Here is a 22,153-nt window from a genome sequence, read left to right as displayed (position 1 = left end):
ACCACTGGCAAATAGGGGGAAGGTTGCTATGGAGAAATACTACCAATGGCTGGAAGTAGGGTTGCAACGGTATGAGATTTTCACGGTATGATAACCGTCTCAGAAAATACCGCGGTATCACGGTATCACAGTTTTTTACATATATTATTAAAAGATACACTGACCCTTAAAGAAATTACAACAAGTTCAATGTTTGTTCAATGAACTATTTATTTTAGAAACCTGGAACTATTGTATACAAAATGTCTCCTTAAAAAAAATAAGCTGTACACGTGTTTATATAAATACTGCAAAATATTAGAGAAACCTAAATCATGGATTTCAGTACAATTATTTAAGTTTAAATTATTTAATATCTGATAAACTCAGCCGGGGTCACTGTCTGATCAACAACTGTTGTAAACGTCCGTTGTACTGCCAAGTTAGAATATAACCAGATACTGCAGGAAGAGAGGATTTATTTCTGACATCATCACAATAGAGATTTCTATTTTAAGGCTTTCACACCAAGTCTGGTTTTAACATATGAAAAACAGGCACGTCAGAATTAGAAAATGAACGCATGTAAATTAATGGCGTCAAGGACCTTAAAAAGCTAGGTTTATACTTTCACTAGTGACCGTAGCGCGCGAGTCCGCACACCTCGCGCAAACCTAAAGTAGGCCTACTTGAAAATGCTTGAAATTGTAACTACTTCGTTTCACAACAAATATTTGTCTAACTGAACAGTTCACTTGTATTACGTTAACAAATACGAGCCTTTTGTAATTCCAGGACGAAACATGAGAGAACGTGAAGACGTTAAGATTGGACGTTTTGAAAATAAACCACCATTAAATAATGTGATAAAAAGCGAATTATTTCAAATCATTTGTAGTATATGTATAAATATTTAACTTAATTAAGTTTAACGTGTTGGAAAATATTGAAATGGATCTTGAAAGTGACGTACAAGTGCTTTAATTCCACCTTATAAAGGTGTATGAACTCCGCAAACATGCTTTGTTCATTGCGCTGAGGCGTGTTACAAAATTTGAGGTGTATGACGTCAAATACAAGTCAATAATCGCGAGCGCGGAAAATGATTTCGCGCGAGGAAAAGTGCTTATTCACGCGAATTTGTCACACCCTTACTGCTTGTGATTAAGCTCCTGCTCGCGGAGCAGTTTGATTTTTGACAGTCATGGGAGGGACCCAGACAGGATTGGCTTCTGGATGTGAATTGTGATTGGCTGTCAGTAGGGTCTGTTTCATGTTTATTTTTTCACGATATCAACGCATTTAGACAGTTGGAAGCTCCATGAACTATGGTAAAACAAATAACCAGCTAGCTAGCTAGATATTTATAAGTCCGACTAGCTAGCTAACTAACTATGTATACAATGCTAATGTCAGACTTATTTTAACATACACAAAGAAAAGTTTTGCTGCAAGGTATTGTTCGTTTTCACATTAACATCTAAGGATTTTTACCTCATAAACCAAGTGTCCACATATGTGGGCATTATGCAATAATGGCAATACGTTGAACGATGTACCATGTCATAGATTTTTAAGCCGTTCATATAAATAATAATAGTAAATTTGTACAAAATGTGTTGTTGCTGTAAATAGAAACAAATATAAAATTTTCCATTTTTATTGCCTAAAAAGCTAAATCTTTTTAAATCTAAAGCTAAGAACATTTGTGTGTGTGTGTGTGTGTGTACTGTTGGTGAAAAATTGATATAGCGAAGGAGAATATGAGCCAGATGTGAGACGAAAAATAACAAAACGAGGAAGGGAACAAAGGAAATGAGGGAGGTTTAAATAATTAGCAAAGAAAACAGAATGTCAGAGGCAAGAATAGAATCTGGAGATACAAGGATATTGAGTCCCACCTATGTTCATGGGGATTTTTGAGGTGAAAGCGCAGGGTGAGGTACCCATTGAGTTATTCTCCAGTCTGTTTCGAGACTCACTAATAGATGAGACTGTTTTTGAGGGATTTCATACAAGGAAATAGCTGTGGAATAACCTGAATATTTTGACATCACTGCCTATCTTTATTTATCCAATTCAAGCTAAATTGTAGCCTGAACGGCATTAAATTGCAATTAACTGTTCAAATATTAAGAGCTTTTTGTTTCAAGATTATTTTAACAGAACAAAACTTACTCGTTTTAATGAAAAGAGGATAGATTCTCACAATTTGTTATATATTTGGGCAATTTTTATAGAAAATATTCACTCTGTTCTTGTATGGTGTCCACATATGTGGACAGTTGAATAACTTTATTTTAAAAACGTTTTTATGTAAAATAATAAACCATTTGACTTTTTATGCAAGTCAGACTAATAAAAACAATTATTTAAATCTAGCCACAAGCGGAGATTGCAGGTTCACACACGTATAGGCCTAAGCAGCCAAAGAAAACCAATGTGTTGTTTTGAGCAAATGTTTGACCTTTGATATGAATGTATAAAGTGTTTTTTTTTCATCTCAGATGAGGCACTAAATCTACAAAAAATCAAAATGTGGCTAAATGTATTAGCAAAAAATTATTCAGATCATATAACTAAATCACATGTTGAGATTAGCTTTGTGTGTATGTGTTTGCAAGGTGTTTCATGTAAGCAATGCTTTTCAGTAGGTTCCAGTATTTGGCCAGTAGATGGAGCCAAAGTACTACCATACAGATATTACAGCGATGAAAAGAAATTTTAGTGAAATAAAATGTTCCTTCCTGGTCAAGCAGTATACTTTTTGTTATAAGATGTAATTACAAAGTTATTTGGCTCATTGGTCTGAATCATACAAGATTCATTACTTCTCTGTATTCTGCATGACAGGATTGCAGCATTAGTTTTGATGATTTTAGAGGTTTTTGTGTACAGTAGCGTCCCTGACAGGTCAATTTGAACCAAACTTGGAGCACATCACAGGAACCTCAATCCATGACAGCATTTAAAAATTAGGAGTTGATCACTGTGACAGAAATTGTCATTCTTGATTAGGTCACGTCATTTAGATTATAAAAGATCATTATGAACGTTATGATTTAGTACATGTTGTTCTGATTATTGTAGTCCTTCTGCTTAATGAAGTAGTGTGATTCAGTGTAATCATGTACTTATGTTTAGTTAATATCATGCTATACTATATATCATGCTATGCTATACTGTGACCCAGGTCAGGGAGAGTGCGAAGGGTAAGAGCACTGTTAACTGGTACTCACTAGTCTACTATACTTGGGTCATTTAGCTTTCTATGTTTCAACTGATACATCAGTTTCTTCCGCTAACTCTAGAGAAGTACATATTAGGAGATACACATACGTGAGACAAAGTAGCCTGTTGGGCGCCTATGTTTTGGAACATGCTGTGCTTAAGATAACCTGTTTGCTAGAACTGCTGAATTGTGTTTAGGATTGTATATAAGCAGGGGGACTGTCCCCTTGCTTTCAGAGTTGGTTTACATGGTTTGAGTTATAGCAACATAGGTCATATATGGCATGGCCTGAATGATATAATGAAAAAAAAGACCAACCTGAAAATTTAAAAATCCAAAATTGTTTTGATAATTATTCACCTAGAAATTGCAACAACAAATACATTGTATATAGAAACAAATCTTTATTTTACCATCTATGGTTTCACAATATACTCTTGGTACAACAGTTATTTAACTCAAATGGCTCTCTACTGACAAATCAAGAATTTAGTAAATATTTAGTAAAATTCAGTGTTGCAATTCCTTTTGCTGAATTAGTTATAAAATGCTATACATGCTGGAGTGAGTATGCTATTTAAAAGTACACCAGGACATGATCCAACATTATTACCCATTGACCCAACCAATCTTGAAATAGGGAAAATATGTTTCTCTACATCACACAATAGTAATCATTATATATGCTCACTGTTTCAGAAAGATGGTGTATCTAATCCATATGTATCTATTGGAACACCATCTTTAACAACCTCGACTGGAAAGAGATCTGGACCTTGCCAGCAAAATATATATCATATATAAATTGAAAGAAGTATATTTTAAAATAATTTACAGTTTATCCATCAAAAACATTTTTAACAATGGTTTATAAAGGACATGGAAGCGAATTGCACTTTCTGCAGAATTCATCCTGACATTTCCCATTTCTACCAAATTATGGGAAGATATATGCAACATATCTAGTACCTGTATTGAACCATTTATCCCTCTGCTTTAATCGTGTATTGCTAGCTACATGCCAAGTGCATTGCTAAGGCAGTTTTATTTTGTGTACTACAAATAGCCAACTTAGCTAGCTAGCTAACAAACCATGTAAACAATGCAAACGTCAGACTTATAAATAACTAGCTAGCTAGGTTAACAGCTAGATGGTTATTTGTTTTACCATAGTTCATAGTATTTGGAGCATCCAGCTGCCTAAATGCATTGATATCGCGAAAAAACATGAAAACATGAAACGGACCCTACTGACAGCCAATCACAATTCACATCCTAAAAACAGCCACAGCCAATCCTGTCTGGGTCCCTCCCACGACTGTCAAAAATCAAACGATCTGCTCCGCGAGCAGGAGCTTAATCGCAAGCAGAGAGGGTGTGACAAATGTTCCTTGCGCGAGGAAGCTCTCTCCGCGCGTGCGAAAGCATTTTTGCTCGCGCGAATAAGCACTTTTCAAAGAAATGATTTTCCGTGCTCGCGATTATTGACTTGGATTTGACGCCATAGAGGTGCACGACCTCGCGAATCGCGAGCCTCTCGCGCACGGGCGTAGCCACCGCGATTACATCATTTTCGCCGCTGATTTTAGTTTAGCTTTTTTTTTGTTAAAAAATTGTTAAGTCTGATGCACTTTCTGCCATTCTCACCGCTGTGTGCTGAGTAGCTGAACCGGAGCGGAGTTGCGCATGCGCGGGTCAGTTTCTCCGCTAGCTTGCCTTTTACCGGTAATAAGCAAACACACACGGTATGATAACCGTGCATTTTAATACCGTGGTATACCGTGAAGCCGGTTACCGCTGCAACCCTAGTCATGACTGAAAGACAGCATGGCAGCACTAGTCATGGCAGCATAGGAGCAAGCTCTGAACACAACATGAGAAGAGGTAAAGTGGCATTATTTAAAGGAATCATTTGAAAAACTCACTTTTCCACTCACTGTTTATGTATATACATCTGGAGCGTATGGTCAGAAAACGTAATTTGGCAAACCTTCAGATTTGGCACCCCTTCCAAGAATTATATCACCCCCATATGAGTGCACCACACACGGATTGAGAACTAGCTAGCTCACTTCATTTGTGAAATGCTAGCTAGACAGCTAGCTAGCATTCTGTCAAAACTAAAAGCTTAGTATAGAAACTCATGTGTTAGTTGCAAAGATCAGCATGTTGCAAAATCAGCCCTCCAAACTTATCTGAGAGAACATTGGAATTGAGTTAATTTTACAGCAATGTTTTACAAAACAATGTCACTAAGTTATAACTAAGTTATCATACGTGTGTGTGCTAATGACTGTCTGCTCAGTCATGGTACAACACAAGACTGGCATCGAAACATTTTCTAAAAGGATATCAATAATTTCGTGGCAAGACAAGGAACATGTAGCTAGCAAGCTAACAAATTATTTTTGAAATAGGCTACTCAAAAAATCCACAAAGGTACATGGTGTTAATAAAATAGCGAAATTTATGAATAGATTCAGCCAACATTAAAAAAATCAAAATAAACTTAAGATGGAAAGACATTTTTTCTTGTTGCTCAGTTTTGCCCCCATGAAATCTAACCGAGGGTTTTGTCAACACTGCACAGAGCACAGTGTGACTCTCCTATGGACATTTAGAGACAAAAGATTCTTATGATCAGTTATGTAAGAATGGATATTTAATGAAGGGATTCTAGGTGTTATGGAATCCCTCATATCCATGATTCCTAAATGTGTGAGGAGAAAGGTGTGGCAAGCCTGTACCAAAATACTAGCCATCTAGCTTAAATACCCAGTGAACTTACATTATAGACACAGTGTACCCAAATACTAGCCATTGTGAACTTACAATATAGACACAGTGTACCCAATTACCCAAATAAATGTTTTAGCTTTTATTCCTATTTTTCTTAATACCAAGAATGTAATTCTTACATGTAAAATTAAATGTTTGATATCAGGAATGGAATTCTTACATGTACAAATTTAATTCTTACTAGTAAAAATTGAATTCTTACATGTAAGAATTACATTCTTGATTTCAAAAATTTAATTTAAAAATTTTAATTTTTACTGGTGATAATTCATGACTAATATGGCAAGCCTATGGTAAGCCGTTTTAGCTTTTATTCCTTTTTTCTTGATTGCTGGAATTAATACAATTTCCACTAGTACAAAGTTAATTCTTGATATAAATTAAATTCATTCAACTAAGAATTCATTTTTCACTAGTAAAAATGTTATTTCTACTAGTAAATATAAAATTTGTACTAGTAAGAATTGAATTATTACTATGGAAAGCCATTTTAGCTTTTATTCCTTTTTTCTTGATATCAGGAATTAAATTAATACATGTGAAAATACAATTTCCACTAGTACAAATTAAATTATTGATATCATAAATTAAATTCATTCAAGTAAGAATTCATTTTTCACTAGTAAAATTTTTATTTCTACTAGTAAATATTTAATTTCTACTAGTAAGAATTTATTATATGTACAAATTATATTTTTGATATCAACAATATAAATTTTACTAGTGAAAATTATATTTTTGATATCAATAATAGAATTCTTACTAGTAAAAATTTAATTCTTACTAGTAAAAATTTTATTCCTACATGTAAAAATTTAATTTCTACTAGTAAAAATTGAATTATTACATGTTCTAATGTTAATTAGCTTGATTTGCATGTGGATACAAAGGCGGAGCTAGTTAACGTTGCACTTTTCTTAAAGACACCACATCAAGTATTGTCTAGTTTTCAAAAAAAAAAAGTAGAGCTTGCTCCTTTCTTCATGGTGTCATGCACACAAGATTACTCCTTACACTGTAAAAAATTTCACTGTAAATTAACAGTAAAATACTGGCAGCTGTTGGAAAAAAGAAATTTAAAGGTGCATAACTTAATGTTTAAACTTAATGTTTTCCTGAAAGGCTATGGAAGAGCAGAAGTGAGAAAGCCTCAATGGCCTTGAGGAGAATAGAATGGGCCTATTCAGTGTAAGCTGCAAAACAAGCAGTTTGAGATAAGGAGATGGATGGCTAGAGAGGAGCAGGGGGGGCTCTAAGGAAGAGTAGCAAAGGTGGGGGCAGATATCGAAACTTAGAGATGAGGTATGAAAGGGAGGACATCGCCCAGCACGAGGACTTTTTGCTTGGACGCTGCTGAGATCCACTTGGGTTAGGTAGAGTTCTAGGCAACTAGTACCAGTGCACTGGAGAGTTTGTACCACGTATACTTTGACTATATTGTATTCAATTATATTCCATATAAATTAATCTAAAAGAACTTTTGGTGTTAAGACTTTGCTTGGGTAATTCAGTCAAAACCAATCGGTTCATCGGGGCAGTGTTGGGGCCTATCTGGGTCAAGAAAAAAATATCCCAACACAGCAGAGACGCCAGTATTTTACTGTTATTTTACAGTGCATCTACTGTAATTTATTTTAACAGTATTGTACTGTAAATTGAATTACAGTGTACTGTAAAAATTATACTGTAAATTAACAGTAAAATACTGGCAGCAGAGACGCCAGCATTTTATTGTTATTTTACAGTGCATCTACTGTAATTTATTTTAACAGTATTGTGCTGTAAATTGAATTACAGTATATCACAGTAAACTAACTGTGTATTTATGGTAAGTTTACAGTGCATTGCTGCTATTTTCCTGTGGCTGTATTGTAATTTAACAGTGTTGGATATGTTGGATGCCCACAAATACAAAAGTAGATTTCCAGATATTGCTGTAGTTTATTTAAGGTCCTTAATTATTTGTACACCTGAATTAATGACAGACTTTACTGCACTCTTGAGCATAAGATGCTCAGTTTTATTTGCCTCACAAGCAGTGGCACACAATAACAAAGGGCAGCAGTGACTTACAGCAGCACGGAGAGTGTATAGTGCAACAGAATCAAGAACAGTTTAGTGCTAACTTAAAATGGCATCAAGAAAACTAGTGCTGGTTTTAACCATGTGGAAGTATAAGGACTAAAAAATGAGGTAGATAAAAGGGAGAGCAAACAGTGAAAAAACATACAAATTTCAATGTGCTGATATCCTCCATCACCGATGACAAATATCTATAAAACAACAAAGACATTGAGCAGAAATGTCAAAAAATGGTAAAATATAAAATAAAGCCAAACAGAAACTAGAAAAAGTTATATTTTCAGAAATGTGTAGTCTTGAAAAAGAAGACAGTACTTGATATAGTTAAACTAAGAAGATTGAAGAACAGTTGTCTTTTACTATTTTTGAGGGAGTAGCAGAAGTAAAGTAGTATTTCAAGTAGTTGAATTGTGATTGTGGCATTTGAGGTATTTAAAGCAGTAGGTACAGAAGTTGAAGTAGTTGCAGCCAAAATTTCCCTAGTAATCAGTGAAAGTATTCAAAGTAAAATCCACAGAGAATGTTATAACGTTATTAAAGCAGAAGTAATTGAAATATTTGAAGTACTACTTCAACAACTTTACACCTTTTTGTAAGTGAAGTATTGCTTTTAATGTAATTTCTTTTAAGCACCCTTAAGTGCTTGAAGGAAAACTTTAAATACTACTGTCAAGATAGTTGGGTGTTGTTAGGAGGTTGCTATGGTGTTCCTGGAAGTACTAATATAAAGTTTAAAGACAAAGAGTTTTAGTATGTTGTTTTACTGGACCCGAAACAAGCACATAATAAAAAGACATCACAGCTACAAGACAACTGTGACCTACCTAGATGAAGTCCCACTCAAAGTCCAGCAAGTTTTTCAACAGCGTGGCAACATGTGGGTTCACACTCGCAGCCCTTTTCTGAACTATCTTTCCAGTTCTCTTGGAGATGACCTTTCCATGGGGTGTCTTGCTTCCTCTTTCTGGATTTATACCGATGAACCGTCTATAAAAAAAGAAAAAGCATTTGTGTCAAATACTGTCTCATTTGTCTGATGACTGGAAATATATGTTTGATTGCTTAGGAAAAAGCAATGTTAACCGCAAACTGTGACAATCATTTCAAGGAACACCAGTAATGTTTTAGAAATGTTTTGTGTTCAAGTAGCAGCCTTAAATGTAGTGAAAAACAGCTGCAGTTCAGAGTTCGCCATTAAATAGCCAAATTCCAGAAAGACTTTCATCAGACGAAAGAAGCTGTTAAAAATTGCACTGGTTATACAAGTCAATTATACACATGGTTAAGATCAATTAGAGACCAGTTGGATGACTGCAAGAGGAGTTCTCAACCTATATTGGACAAATTCAAGAAAATGATAACACCTCAAAGATTTTTACAATAAAACTCACAAAATTACCAGAATCCAATATTAGTGGAACTTCAGTGTGGTTAAACATCTGGTCATCCTATACATCCAATAACCTTTGCACTGAAGTGTTGCAATTTTTGTCTCACACTGGTCAACATGGAGTGGGAACTCCTCTTCAATCAGGCCTTAAAATTATCTTAACTTTCACCGCTACATACATTACTGCCGAACTTCGTTCAGTAAAAGCTACCTTTGAATAAATTCCAGGGTTTTGGAGGCCTCGTCTTGATACTGGAGGTTGAAAATGTAGAACACTGCAAACAGTGCAGCAAGCCCTGATGCAAAAGTTGGCTGAATGCCCTCACAGACCACATGTCCCTCAATGCTGATCATCCACTTGCAGTTTGCTGTGGGCTCGTTTCCTATAAAAAAAAACAAAACAAAATTAGTTTACATTTCCAGACAAACAAACAAACGACCCTCAGGTGAGACGGATCACGGGCTCCGCCCACCTGAGGGACGCACACGACGTAACAAAACAACAACTACAACAGCCGCTGTGGACGGAGGCGACTGGAAGGGGGCCACCTCACCGTGACAGTTCTTGTAAAATGTACATCAAAATACATACCAATTAAAATGAGGCGAGGACTGGCTGATAGAGTGAACTCTCTCTCAATGTCAGCAGATGTGGAAGACACCTGTAAGTTTACAAGACAACAGAACAAAATATTATACTATATGTACAATCACAAGAATAATTCAGAAACCACCGATCAATACTCACATCAGCAAGAATCAGCAATCCATCTGGGCTCTCTCCAAAATGAGCCATAAGAAGCTGAACGACATGGAAAGTCAAATCCCCATCCAAACCCTGGGAAACAATAGCTTGGACATCACGATGCTTTAGCTGGGCTCTGAAGTACTCCACAATTGCTCGGCCACATTCCTGAATAGAAAGCCAAAACTTGAAGTACTTTGACATCCGTCAACAGCTCAAAATTAGCATAGATGCCCCTCTGAGTAAAAAGGTATGGCCATTTGCTTCTTAAATCCTCAATGTTGGATGGTGGCATTGCATTTATGTGGTTACGTTGAAGACTGTATGTAGTCTCCATGAGATTTATTACTTCTGCTCTTTGTGCCCCATTCAAACCTTCCTGCTTGTAAATGTTTTCCATTCTGCATCGTTTTTCTTCCAAACCATCAGGAGTCTCCTCTGATGGGGGCTCTGGCTGGAATCGAGTGCAGCCGTAGGTATCAATGGGGCCCCGTCGAGGTCCACTTTCCCTGTGGCATCTCATAGACCGCTGCCGGTACAGGCCCCCCCTGTTGATATTCTCAATGCGAGTTTTGACCTGCTGAAGGAGTGAGGTAAAGCCACCTGCAATGAGAACTCCTTTTTTGGTCATGTCTGCGAAACTCTTTGGGTACTGCCTAACAATGTTGCAACAAACTGTACGGCACTGGGAGCGAGTGGGGTTGGGGTTGTATTTTCTAATTTCATCGACTACCACTCTGATCATCTGGCGCCGCCATTTGGAAGAAGGCCTCTGACCATTTGTAATGGCTGAAAGTATTTCCTGAGGCATCTTGTTCCATGGCACCTCAAATGCATCAGGCCATGCTATGTCTTGTGGAGGTACACCACTGGCAAGTTTTGGTAGTGGGTATGGTGATGAGCTGGTGCAGGGGGGGCAATTGGTGAGAGAGGATGAGGTGGACAAGAGTGAGGAGTTAGGGTCACAAGAAGCACTTGAATCTGAAGAATCAGTGCAAATAACCTGGAGATCCAAAGTGATGGTCTCAGATTCTGAAACAGCAAAAGACTTCAACATGAATTAATGTTAAGGAAGAACATCACTTTTTAAATAGTATATAGCTATTACAATATACAGTCAATATGAGCATGCACATCATGCACACGTGATTACATTTTATTGAATGAAAATAAATGTGCTTATGCCTGGATACATATTAATTACCTAATCTGAAGGCCTCCAGTAGTTTTCTCTGCTGTATAACAGGCAACAGGTCTTTAATGTCCTCCTGTTGTACATATTTCAGGTCAGCCACAGAGTTGACACCAGATGTCTGAAGTGTGGAAACAATCTGCAGCTGTGTCTCCACAGACAGACTGGGCAAAGTATTGATGATAATCCTCTTGATATTCTCTTCCAGTGAAGACATTCTTTTAATAGGTTGGGATAGAATGATGAAGAATTACAAGTGGCATTCCCCAAACAGTGTATTGTGTCAATGGATAATAGTCAAGTAGCTTCTCATGAGCAACACAGCAATAGGCTCTCTGCACTGGTTTAATGTAATAAACACCCATTTCTGGCAGACGTACAGCTTGATACTGTTCAGTAATGAAAAAAACACAGGAACTTCTATGAATAAGAGCCTGTTTAATTTTACCAACAATGAGGCCGTCATCATCATGAGCAATCACAACAAACATTTTAGTCCTGTATTCAGTCCCTTTTACTGACACATCATGGCTAACCACAGTGTGTAGAGGATCAAAGTTGTAATGTGCAACTGACTGTTTGATGCTTTCATTGTAATCTTCCAAGACAAACTCTGTGCATCTTTCTGCCACAACATCAGGTGGGAAACGGGGGCCAGCCCCTAAAAAAGCTTGCAAAAGTTGATGTCTCTCTGCTAAAGTACCACATAGGTTTTTAAAATTTAGCAGTTTTCTTGCACATCGTTTGAAGTATGTATGTTTACTTTCAAACCTTAATGTCCACAAGCGAATGAGTGGTCCAAAGTGAAAGATGAGTTCAGGATAATAGAGGATATAGTGGTGCTTTGGTTTTAGTGGATTATCTGGAAAATGTTGTATTCTAGACTCCAAGTACTCCTCTATTAGGACACCTAAATAGGCTACCTGACCCTTGGAAATAGCTGGAGCAGTAATAAGGTCCACAATCTCCCTTAGCTGTAAAATTAGCTGCCATATCTCACTGTCACCTGCATTTACTATTTTGTCTCCAATTAACACAGGTAACATCCTGAGAAAGCACCAGTTCTGGACTGCATGTCCAGACAGCTTCTCTGCTCCTGGGTTCACCTCACAGGGTTTGTTGCTTGCATCGCTACCAAGATATTTGAACTGTTTTAAGCGGCGATTCAAATCAAGATATCTGAACTGTTTCTCCACCATTACAAGATGTTTAATGTAAAGTGCCAGATCAAAGGAGACAACACCCTCAAAAAGATCATGGCCAAGGCAGGGAGGTAACCCTGGCTGACATACATGAAAATAAGTCAACTCATTGAAAACAGAGTCAAATTTGACTTGATTTACGTTCTGAGTCTGAACATGTTTCTGATATGACTTTTCTGTACGATCTTGGCCCTTGGCAAGGGGATTCGCTGCAAATGTTGCACGGTCAATCTCACAATATCTACAGAAGTGTATACTGGTGCTAAAATTCTCAGTAAAGCCTCCAATGGAGTGTGAACCTAAGTTATCACCTGCAATAGCACATACAGTTCCTTTGTAGGTCTTACCATCACCCATGGTCATGCCACTTGCCTCAAGATCTTTTAGATCCTTTATCAAAGGGCCAAACACTAACTCTTGGCCAAAATACTTAAAATGCTGTTCATTACACAACAACACCAGTTGCATGTGATCAATGTTTGACCTATTGTGGGGGAAAATATTAGCAAGAGTGACATATACTGCAAGAACTTTGTGTCTTTTTTTCCCTGACCCAAGCGGATTTACAACCTCAAAAGCATCCTGATAAAGAATTAATCCTAAGGACGAACTGTTTAGCTCATACAGCTTGTTATTTTCAGTGACTGTTCCATCCCACACATCTCTAAGCACATGTGCCGAGTTGATGTTGGTGTTTGAATAGCAATGTTCCAACATATTCGACTGCAGTAGAGATGCAATTGTGTCTTTGATGGGGATGTATTGTACAAAACACTCCTTGCCTGATTCATTCTGGCCCAAACAAATTGGCATGGGTTCAACATAATGAAAGTTAGTTTTGAAGACAGTTTTTCTTCTCTGATCAGATTTCAGTGTTTGGGTATGACATTTTCTGAAAATATCCTCATACTTAATGGTATCAATTACATTCTCTATGTCAGCTTCTGCAAGACCAAGATTTATTAACTTTTCCTTAACTTTGAAAAGAAGATGTGACTGACTGACATCATGTATCTGTTGATAGTCCTCTATAATAGTCTGAATCACAGAGGCTGGAAGGAGAAATCTGGCTTGCAACTTAAGATAAAACAGTGCTAAGTTTGTAAAGAACTGATCTTCTTCCACAGCCTCTGGGCTGACCTCTGACTGTTCACAGCTTGGATCATTAAGCTGCATACCACTATCACCATCACCATCTTCTAAACTGGATGGATTAACAATGCAGTTCATGAAATCCTCTTCTGGGGACTTTTTATGCTTCCTTGACATATGTGATGTGAATGAAGACTGTACTTTAAATCTCTTGCCACAGTTTCTGAAAGGACATGACAGCTCTTTTCCCTCTCTGATATGCAGTTTCAAATGGGAAAAAAAACTGAGTATTCTCACATTTAGTACTACACAAGCCAACATTACAAGTTAACCCTTCGGTTTTGTTGACCTCACGTTTTTTACTTTAGTGTTCCCGGTCTTCAGACCGGTCTGTTTTAACACACAAAAAAAATTTTCACCACCTTGCAAATATAGGCATAACGTGTGTGTGTCTGTAGGTGTGTGTGTAGGTGTGTCTGTGTGTGTGTGTGTTTGTCTGTGTGTGTGTGTGTCTTGTGTGTAGGTGTGTGTGTAGGTGTGTGTGTGTGAGTGAGTGTGTGTGTGTGTGTGCGTGTCTGTGTGTGTTTAGGTGTGTGTGTGTGTGTGTGTGTGTGTGTGTAGGTGTGTGAGTGAGTGAGAGTGTGTGTGTGTGTCTGTGTGTGTGTGTGTGTGTGTGTGTGCACGCGCGCATGTGAATTCATGCACATGAGTGGCATGTCACACTCAGATCAGAGTGTGCCTTGCAAACATAGGCATAACATGTGTGTGTGTCTGTGTCTGTAGGTGTGTGTGTAGGTGTGTCTGTGTGTGTAGGTGTGTGTGTGTGTGAGTGAGTGAGTGTGTGTGTGTCTGTGTGTGTTTAGGTGTGTGTGTGTCTGTGTGTGTTTAGGTGTGTGTGTAGGTGTGTGAGTGAGTGAGTGAGTGAGTGAGTGTGTGTGTGTGAATTCATCACACTCAGATCAGAGTGTGCCTTGCAAACATAGGCATAACATGTGTGTGTGTCTGTGTCTGTAGGTGTGTGTGTGTCTGTGTGTGTAGGTGTGTGTGTGTGTGTGAATTCATCACACTCAGATCAGAGTGTGCCTTGCAAACATAGGCATAACGTGTGTGTGTCTGTGTCTGTAGGTGTGTGTGTATGTGTGTCTGTGTGTGTGTCTGTGTGTGTAGGTGTGTGTGTGTGTGAATTCATGCACATGAGTGGCATCTCACACTCAGATCATGTGTTGTGAAAAGCGCTATACAAATAAACTTTGATTGATTGAGATCAGAGGGGCCTTGCAAACATAGGCATAACATGTGTGTGTGTGTCTGTGTGTGTAGGTGTGTGTGTATGTGTGTGTGTCTGTGTGTGTGTAGGTGTGTGTGAGTGAGCGAGTGTCTGTGTGTATAGGTGTGTGTGTGTGTGTGTGTGTGTTTAGGTGTGTGTGTGTAGGTGTGTGTGTGTGTGTGTTTAGGTGTCTGTATAGGTGTGCGTGTGTGTGTGTGAGAGAGCGAGTGTGTGTGTGTGTGTGTGTGTGTAGGTGTGTGTGTGTGTGTGTGTGTGTGTGTAGGTGTGTGTCTGTGTGTGTAGGTGTGTGTGTGAGTGTGTGTGTGTCTGTGTGTGTAGGTGTGTGTGTAGGTGTGTGTGTGTGAGTGTGTATGGGGATGTTTTCTGTCTCATAGATGAATATATTCTGAATACCCATTCACTTCCTGTGATGGTCACGCTTGACCGGCAACAACACAGATGTAAAACATTGGTTTAAAACACTCAAAATTCAATGAAAAAGATGATCATCACTTTTATATGTTCCAGTGCATAGTGTGGAGGATGGCATAAGGCCTTGCAGCAATCAGATGTAAAACACAATATTTATGAGTGGTTTAAGTTGTAAATCGGTCAGATTTGACCCGAACACGACAGGAGGGTTAAATCAACAACACAGCACTGTGTAGATTTAGACTTGCGTCGATAGTGGCGATAGCTGTGAGATTTAAATGTTCTGAAGTTCTGGAAAGTTCTATGACATCCAGGATAAACACACTTAAAAGAAGCATTGGGTATGCAACTGTGAGTCCGCATGTGCCTCACATACATGGACGTAGTTTTGATTTCACAAGTGGGGGGGACACAACCTGGGGTGGCGAACTGTTAAGCGGGGGGGGGGGGTGCTGCATGATCCTAGTGCTAGATTTGTCGCTATTTGGATATTGGTTTTTTTACCGTTAAAAAGTGGGGGGGACATGACTTTGTCACTACTTAAATATTTGGTTTTAACTGTAAAAACTGGGGGGGACCAAAACCGGCTTTTGAAAAAGTGGGGGGGACATGTCCCCCCCGTCCCCCCCCAAAACTACGTCCGTGCTCACATATATTAACATATTAGTGCAAGTCTTACCACACATGTCACACGATATCATCTTGATAGGTAAATAGTCCGTCTTTAACAATAAATATGTATTTTCAGCTTTTGTGTGATTTTGAAGGAATTAAGAATGTAAAAGGACTGAATATAGGACTGAATCATTCATTCATTCATATATGTGAGAAACGGATTAAGTGAAGCTGAATTTGAATTAATGTTACTACAGTTTAGTACAGAGGAGTTTAGTACAATAAATTGTGTTTGCACCAATAAATAAAATGTTGACACCTCACTTTCACATCTGCTTCCACATCAATGCTTTCAGGTTCCCTCCTGTTTGCTGCGTTCCTGCTGGCTCTATAATAGGACAAGTATACTTAAGTTAATTATATCTTTAAATTATCATTGGCCACGTTTTACAACGTTAAGTTTACTGGCAGTTTTCCCGCCTGCAACTAAAGATGCAAAACCTTATCTACAGAACTATTTAACAGAATGGCTGGACAATTGTGGGTAATAGTCTAGCTTATATTTATAAGACGTGTAAAAGGTTAAATAAAAAGTTTAAAACTTAAACGCAAACACACTTTATAAAGGCCCAGAACTTGTTGCTTGCTAGCTAGCTTACACTGCTCACGTTTCTTCGTTAAACTTAGTCACTTAATGAAACAGACATAACATCGTAAATCTTAAAAGTTTAGTAATTATGCTGACAAAACAATACCGGCCACTGCAAATATTAGGAGACGCGACGTTTTAACAGCTACCTTCTTGCTTGAGCCTTTTTGGCAGAGCTGCAGTAAATGCTCAGTCGCGCATATACACTAAGCCACTACGTAAAACTCAAGTTCACTTGGTGTGACCGGTGCAGTCCAAACGTGTCGGTTGTAAATGCACCAGCTTGTGTCTCCTTTCTTTATTTTATTAATAAACACAATACGCTGCTCGGCACTTCCTACACTGACTGAATGCTGTTTATGTGTGAGTCTGCAGAGCACAAATGCTCGTTAACAGTGAAAAACAAAATTACTTAAAAGAATCTTACCTTAGCTTAGAGTCTAAACCGCGCATTTGTGCTCTGTAGACTATAAGCAGTTTGACAGAAAATACTGTATTATTACAGTTATCTGCTGTTATTGGGAAACTGACTGCATTGCTGTTAATTTACATACAATGAATAATTATTTAACAGTATTTTACAATTATTCTAAAATACAGTAAGATACTGTTGTATATCCACTGTAAATTTACAGAAATTTGTTACAGTGTACTTTAAGTGTGGGCTTAAACTCTTGTAAATTCAGCCAATTTAGGTTTATCACAGATTATGTGGAGAGTCAGACTACTTCATAGGGAAATGTAATGGAGGCTTGCGTGGAGGTTGCCAGACAACTTGCTACAAGTAGAAAAATCAAAAGCTCTGTTGTCTTAAGCGTCAAAAATGACCCGCCACCACATTTAACTGAAGAGACTGCATATAACCCCTTATTGATCTTTTTTCAACTTTACGTTTGATTACTTTTCCTACAGTGTCTCGAAGATTGGACAAAGTGAAGAAAACCTTTGTTAATATTTTCATGAAAGCTGTACAACTCCAGGGTACAAAGATTTTTTTAGGGTCATTTTTGACCCACCAGTCTCATATTCAGGTTCACGCACGCACACACACACAGTCTTGTGCCAGTTCACATGAGTTCAAAGTTCAGTTCATACTAATGAAAACGAACTACAGTGAGTCCCCACATAACGATGGAGTTAGAGACTGAAAAGTCCGTCGTAAAGCAGTTTTCGTTGTTAAGCGTGACCCTAGATTTAGATATACTTTGATCGTAAATACAGTATAGAAAAAACTAACAATGTTCTTGTGCGTGCGTACAGCGTGACAAAGAGCGATCGCGTTGCCGAGATGGTCTGTGGTGGAGGCTGCGCTGCTAGCTGCCTCAGCCCAGCGTATCGTACACAACACTCCACTGTGCTACCACTGCTCCTCCACGCACCGCGCAAAATAAAAAAAAGTCGTAACTCCGGTCCGTCATTAACCAGACATGTTATTAAGCAGGGACTCACTGTAGTTCAGGGGTCGGCAACCTTTGAGACATGGCGTGCCAACATATAACTCTAGTCAATAGGGATGGGAATCGTTTACTATCTCACGATTCGATTCGATTCCGATTTTGGGGGCCACAATTCAATTCAAAAATCGATTTTCGATTCAAAACGATATTCGATTCAAAAAACGATTTGATTTATAAAAATGTCTGCTTCAGTCTATAAAATCTGCATGATCTACTACAGTCTGCTTTGCAAGACAGAACGACAAATACAGAAAATTAAGTGTCTTTCACATTTAATTAACAAAAATTAAGTGCTTTGGTAAAATAAAATGGTTTTTGTTGTTACCAAAATTCTTGAGTTTCATTTTGCAAGCTGTCAGGGCTGGCTCGGATGCAGTTCCCCCAGCCGTCGCTAGGGGCACCAGAGTCAGTCCCAGACTAAATCGACGTAACCGTACATTCTCAGCCAGTCTCTGCTTTCTCTGTGATTGCTTATCGTTTAATGCTATCTCGCCACCTCTCTCTGTTATCACTACGGTTGAGTGTTATTTTTCATGCGTTGTATTTTCCGCATTGGTTTTTTGTTTCTATTTACTCTGTGCCCTCACGGTTTTGCTTTCTATTCTCTTGCGCGTTGAGTCTTCCGTGTTGTTTTGTTTGTTCGTTCTGGGTCGCTGTGCGCGTTTCCCTCTCGCTAATATATTTGACGAGTGTCAAACGTCTTGCTCTTGCGAGCCGGCACTTGGGTCCATCCTTCTCTATATTATTTCTCACCCTTAACGCTCCCGTGCTCACCGCGTTACACGAGCTACATTGTGTCCAGTTCGGTCTTCCCCGGCATTCTGTAAAAACCAAAATGAACCCATATTTTTGCCTTAAATGAAGACCGGACAGGTTGAATATCTCTTTCCTCCATGTGTTTTGAACCTTTTCCGCGCATGAGTGTGTCCCAGAACATGCGGCGTAAAGTCTCGCGTAATTTTGTATTTACGTAACGCGAGACTTCACCACGACTTAGAATCGATTTTGGAACATTTAAAATCGATTCTGAATCGTAGTAAATGAGAATCGATTTTTTATATATGAATCGATTTTTTGGCACACCTCTACTAGTCAATAAGTGTGCCACTATGGCGGCTTCTGTTAGCTTTCCGGTCCAATCTGGGGTGCTAATGGGTCCGTATGGACCCGTGTTTTAAATCAGCCTAAAAATCAATTAATTATCAACCAATTTGTTTCTTACCTCTTGTTTATCTTGTTAGGCTTCCTTATCCATGAAAGGATTGGTTTTAATTTTTTGTTGTGCCTCCCTGGGCCTATCTTTTGACCCTAAACTCTGTTTCGTTATCAGAAAAGATATGATCCAGACCTTGGCCAACATTAAATCTTCTTTTCATTGTTGCACTGGAGATGTGCACTCCACAAAAGGCCAACTCAAACTGACCTGGCCCTACATGTCTGGACATGTCCATCCTTCCCTTGTCTTTCGAAACAAGCAAAAATAGTAAGCTTAAATGCAAGATTTTTTATACCTGGGTCCACAGGGACCCTAACAATAGAGAAAGGTTAAATGTTGTGTGGCGAGTGTAAATTATTAGCGGAGGGGGGGTGTAAATGGACACAAATTAAGTATTATATCGCGATCAATCGCCAAGTATAAACGCCTCCGCCGAGTTGTGCGGAGTCGCGCGCTACGGTCACTCGCGAAAGTATAATCCATTCATATAATAATTTATATTAATTTATAATTTTTTTTTGCTGATGCTGGTCCAGCGTGCTGCGTGCCAGTGATTATGCCTCGGCGTGCCAATGGTGGCACGTGTGCCATAGGTTGCCGACCCCTGCTGTAGTTCATATTCATAGTTTGCTACAAGTAGAAAAATCAAAAGCTCTGCAACAATGACCCGCCACCACATTTAACTGAAGAGACTGCATTTAACCCCTTATTGATCTTTTTTCAACATGAAGTTTGATTACTTTTCCTACAGTGAAAAACCATTGTTAATATTTTCATGAAAGCTGTACAACTCCAGGGTACAAAGATTTTAGGATCATTTTTGATTTTTGACCCACCTGTCTCATATTGAATAGACACGGGTGAATTATTTATTTGCTTATACTTCTGTAATTGTTTAGATGTCGACTGTCAAACTGTAAGTAGATAATTTTTAAAAATAAATTTTAAATTTTAAAAATATTTTAGGCCCTCTGAGAGGGCGTAGAGGGCCCTGACGGTTCCCCACTGACACACAGTCTTGTTGTGCCAGTTCACATGAACTAAATGAACTAGTTCATATTCATAGTGCATTTTTTAAAGCACAGCAGATCACCCGCAATGTAACCCAGTATAAGTCTGTCCACGTCTTGGGAAACAGAAAACAGACAGCAGATACTTTACAAAATGCTATGAGCTTTATTTGGATGAATGGACTTTTGCAGTTGTTGCATCATACTTCTTAATTTCTTGTACTCAAGTCTCGTGTAAAAAATGTCATTTTAAATTTAAATTTTCAGACCAGGTGAACACATTTTGCATGAAAACATGCACTGCACACTGCAAAATGTAGGCCCAAGATTTGCATTGGACAGGACTGCTCGGCCTGGATATTGAACAATAAAAATGAACTGCTACTAGCTGGACTGCCCAATGGAGCATGGGTTCTAATCCATCCCTGGAGTTTTTCCTTGCAACGGTAATTTTTGCTCTTATGACAGGATGTGTGTACATTATTTTAAGACAACATGAGGGCTAAGATACCAGAATTTGTTGCCATTTTGTTATGAACGACTAATTTTAAAACTGGCTGCATACTTGGCAACCTTAGATCTTTGGAGGCACTCCCACAGACAGTGACAATGGGCCACTATTGGATAAGTTTAAACACGTGCTTCATTAGCTAATTTGTATAGATTTATACTAGTAAAAATGTTATTCTTACAAGTAAGAATGTAACAGAATTTTTACATGTAAAAATAACATTTTAGATATCAAGATAAGAATTTTCACATATAAAAATTGAAATTTTGATATCAATCAAAAAAAATTAATTTTTACATGTATGAATTACATTTTTACTAGTAATATAATTCTTGATATAAAAAAATTCAATTCTGATTTTTCACTAGTACAAATTGAATTCTTACATGTGAAAAATTATTTTTGTACACGTAAGAATACAATTTTTACATGTAAGAATTTAATTTATACTAGTAAAAATTTTATTCTTACATGTAAAAGTCATGAAATATCACATGTAAAAATTTTATTTTTGATATCAAGAATGTAATTCTTACATGTTCTAGACAGAATATACTCAATAAAAGCAATGAGAGGATCAAACAAATACATGTGCTGCTAAACAACTTTATTTGTTTTAATCTGATTTGCTCTGAATACAACAAACATTTAGCAGTATGTAATATATTTACACAGCATATTAGTAGTAGCAGCCCAGATAGCAAACGAATGTTGAATCAACGTTGATTCACCGTTGTCTTGCTCAACGTATAAATGTTGAATCAACGTTGAAATGTGACGTTGATTCAACGCTAAAGTGCACATACGGTTCTACGTTGAATCAATGTTGAAAACCGGTTGACACTGGACGGTTGATCAACGTTGGTTCAACCATTATCTAAATATTGTTTTTATTAAAATCCAGTCCTGCTTTATGTACAGCAGGATGCCCATAAAGGGAATTATAATCAATGAGTTAATTAGTTAGTCTATTATTAATGAGTAATTCGTGTATTAGTTATATAGTAGTCAAATATATTAATAATAATAATAATAAACAACAATCACAGTCACAAATAATTTATGCAAGAAAATGTATTTTAATAAATGTAGAACGTTGAATTTCACTGGTCAAGGGGTCTTGCTACTTCGCCACTGCAGCTGAATAAATATGAATAGAATTGAAATTAGATTATTGTATACGCACTATTTGAAATTTCATTTTCATTGTACAACCACACATAAGAGTACCTGTAAGAGTAAGATGTTTATCTTCTCCTTGGAACTTCTCCTTCTCTCTCTGG

At 37.8% G+C, this 22,153-nt stretch overlaps 1 long non-coding RNA gene across 1 annotated transcript; it reads right to left on the bottom strand.

Annotated features, from left to right (window-relative positions):
- Positions 1 to 9,733: 9,733 nt before the first annotated feature.
- On the bottom strand, positions 9,734 to 10,443 carry LOC143476703 (uncharacterized). The gene is made up of 3 exons (XR_013121360.1): positions 10,231 to 10,443; positions 10,075 to 10,144; positions 9,734 to 9,865 (listed from the first exon to the last, which is right to left on the bottom strand). It is a non-coding gene; the product is annotated as an uncharacterized LOC143476703 (long non-coding RNA).
- Between the last annotated feature and the right edge of the window lie 11,710 nt (positions 10,444 to 22,153).

The sequence above is a fragment of the Brachyhypopomus gauderio genome, chromosome 15 (assembly GCF_052324685.1).
Source record: "Brachyhypopomus gauderio isolate BG-103 chromosome 15, BGAUD_0.2, whole genome shotgun sequence".
In the NCBI taxonomy this organism is placed as follows: Eukaryota; Metazoa; Chordata; class Actinopteri; order Gymnotiformes; family Hypopomidae; genus Brachyhypopomus; species Brachyhypopomus gauderio.
Note: the sequence above shows the minus strand (reverse complement) of the source record. Positions and strands in the feature narration are given on the sequence as shown.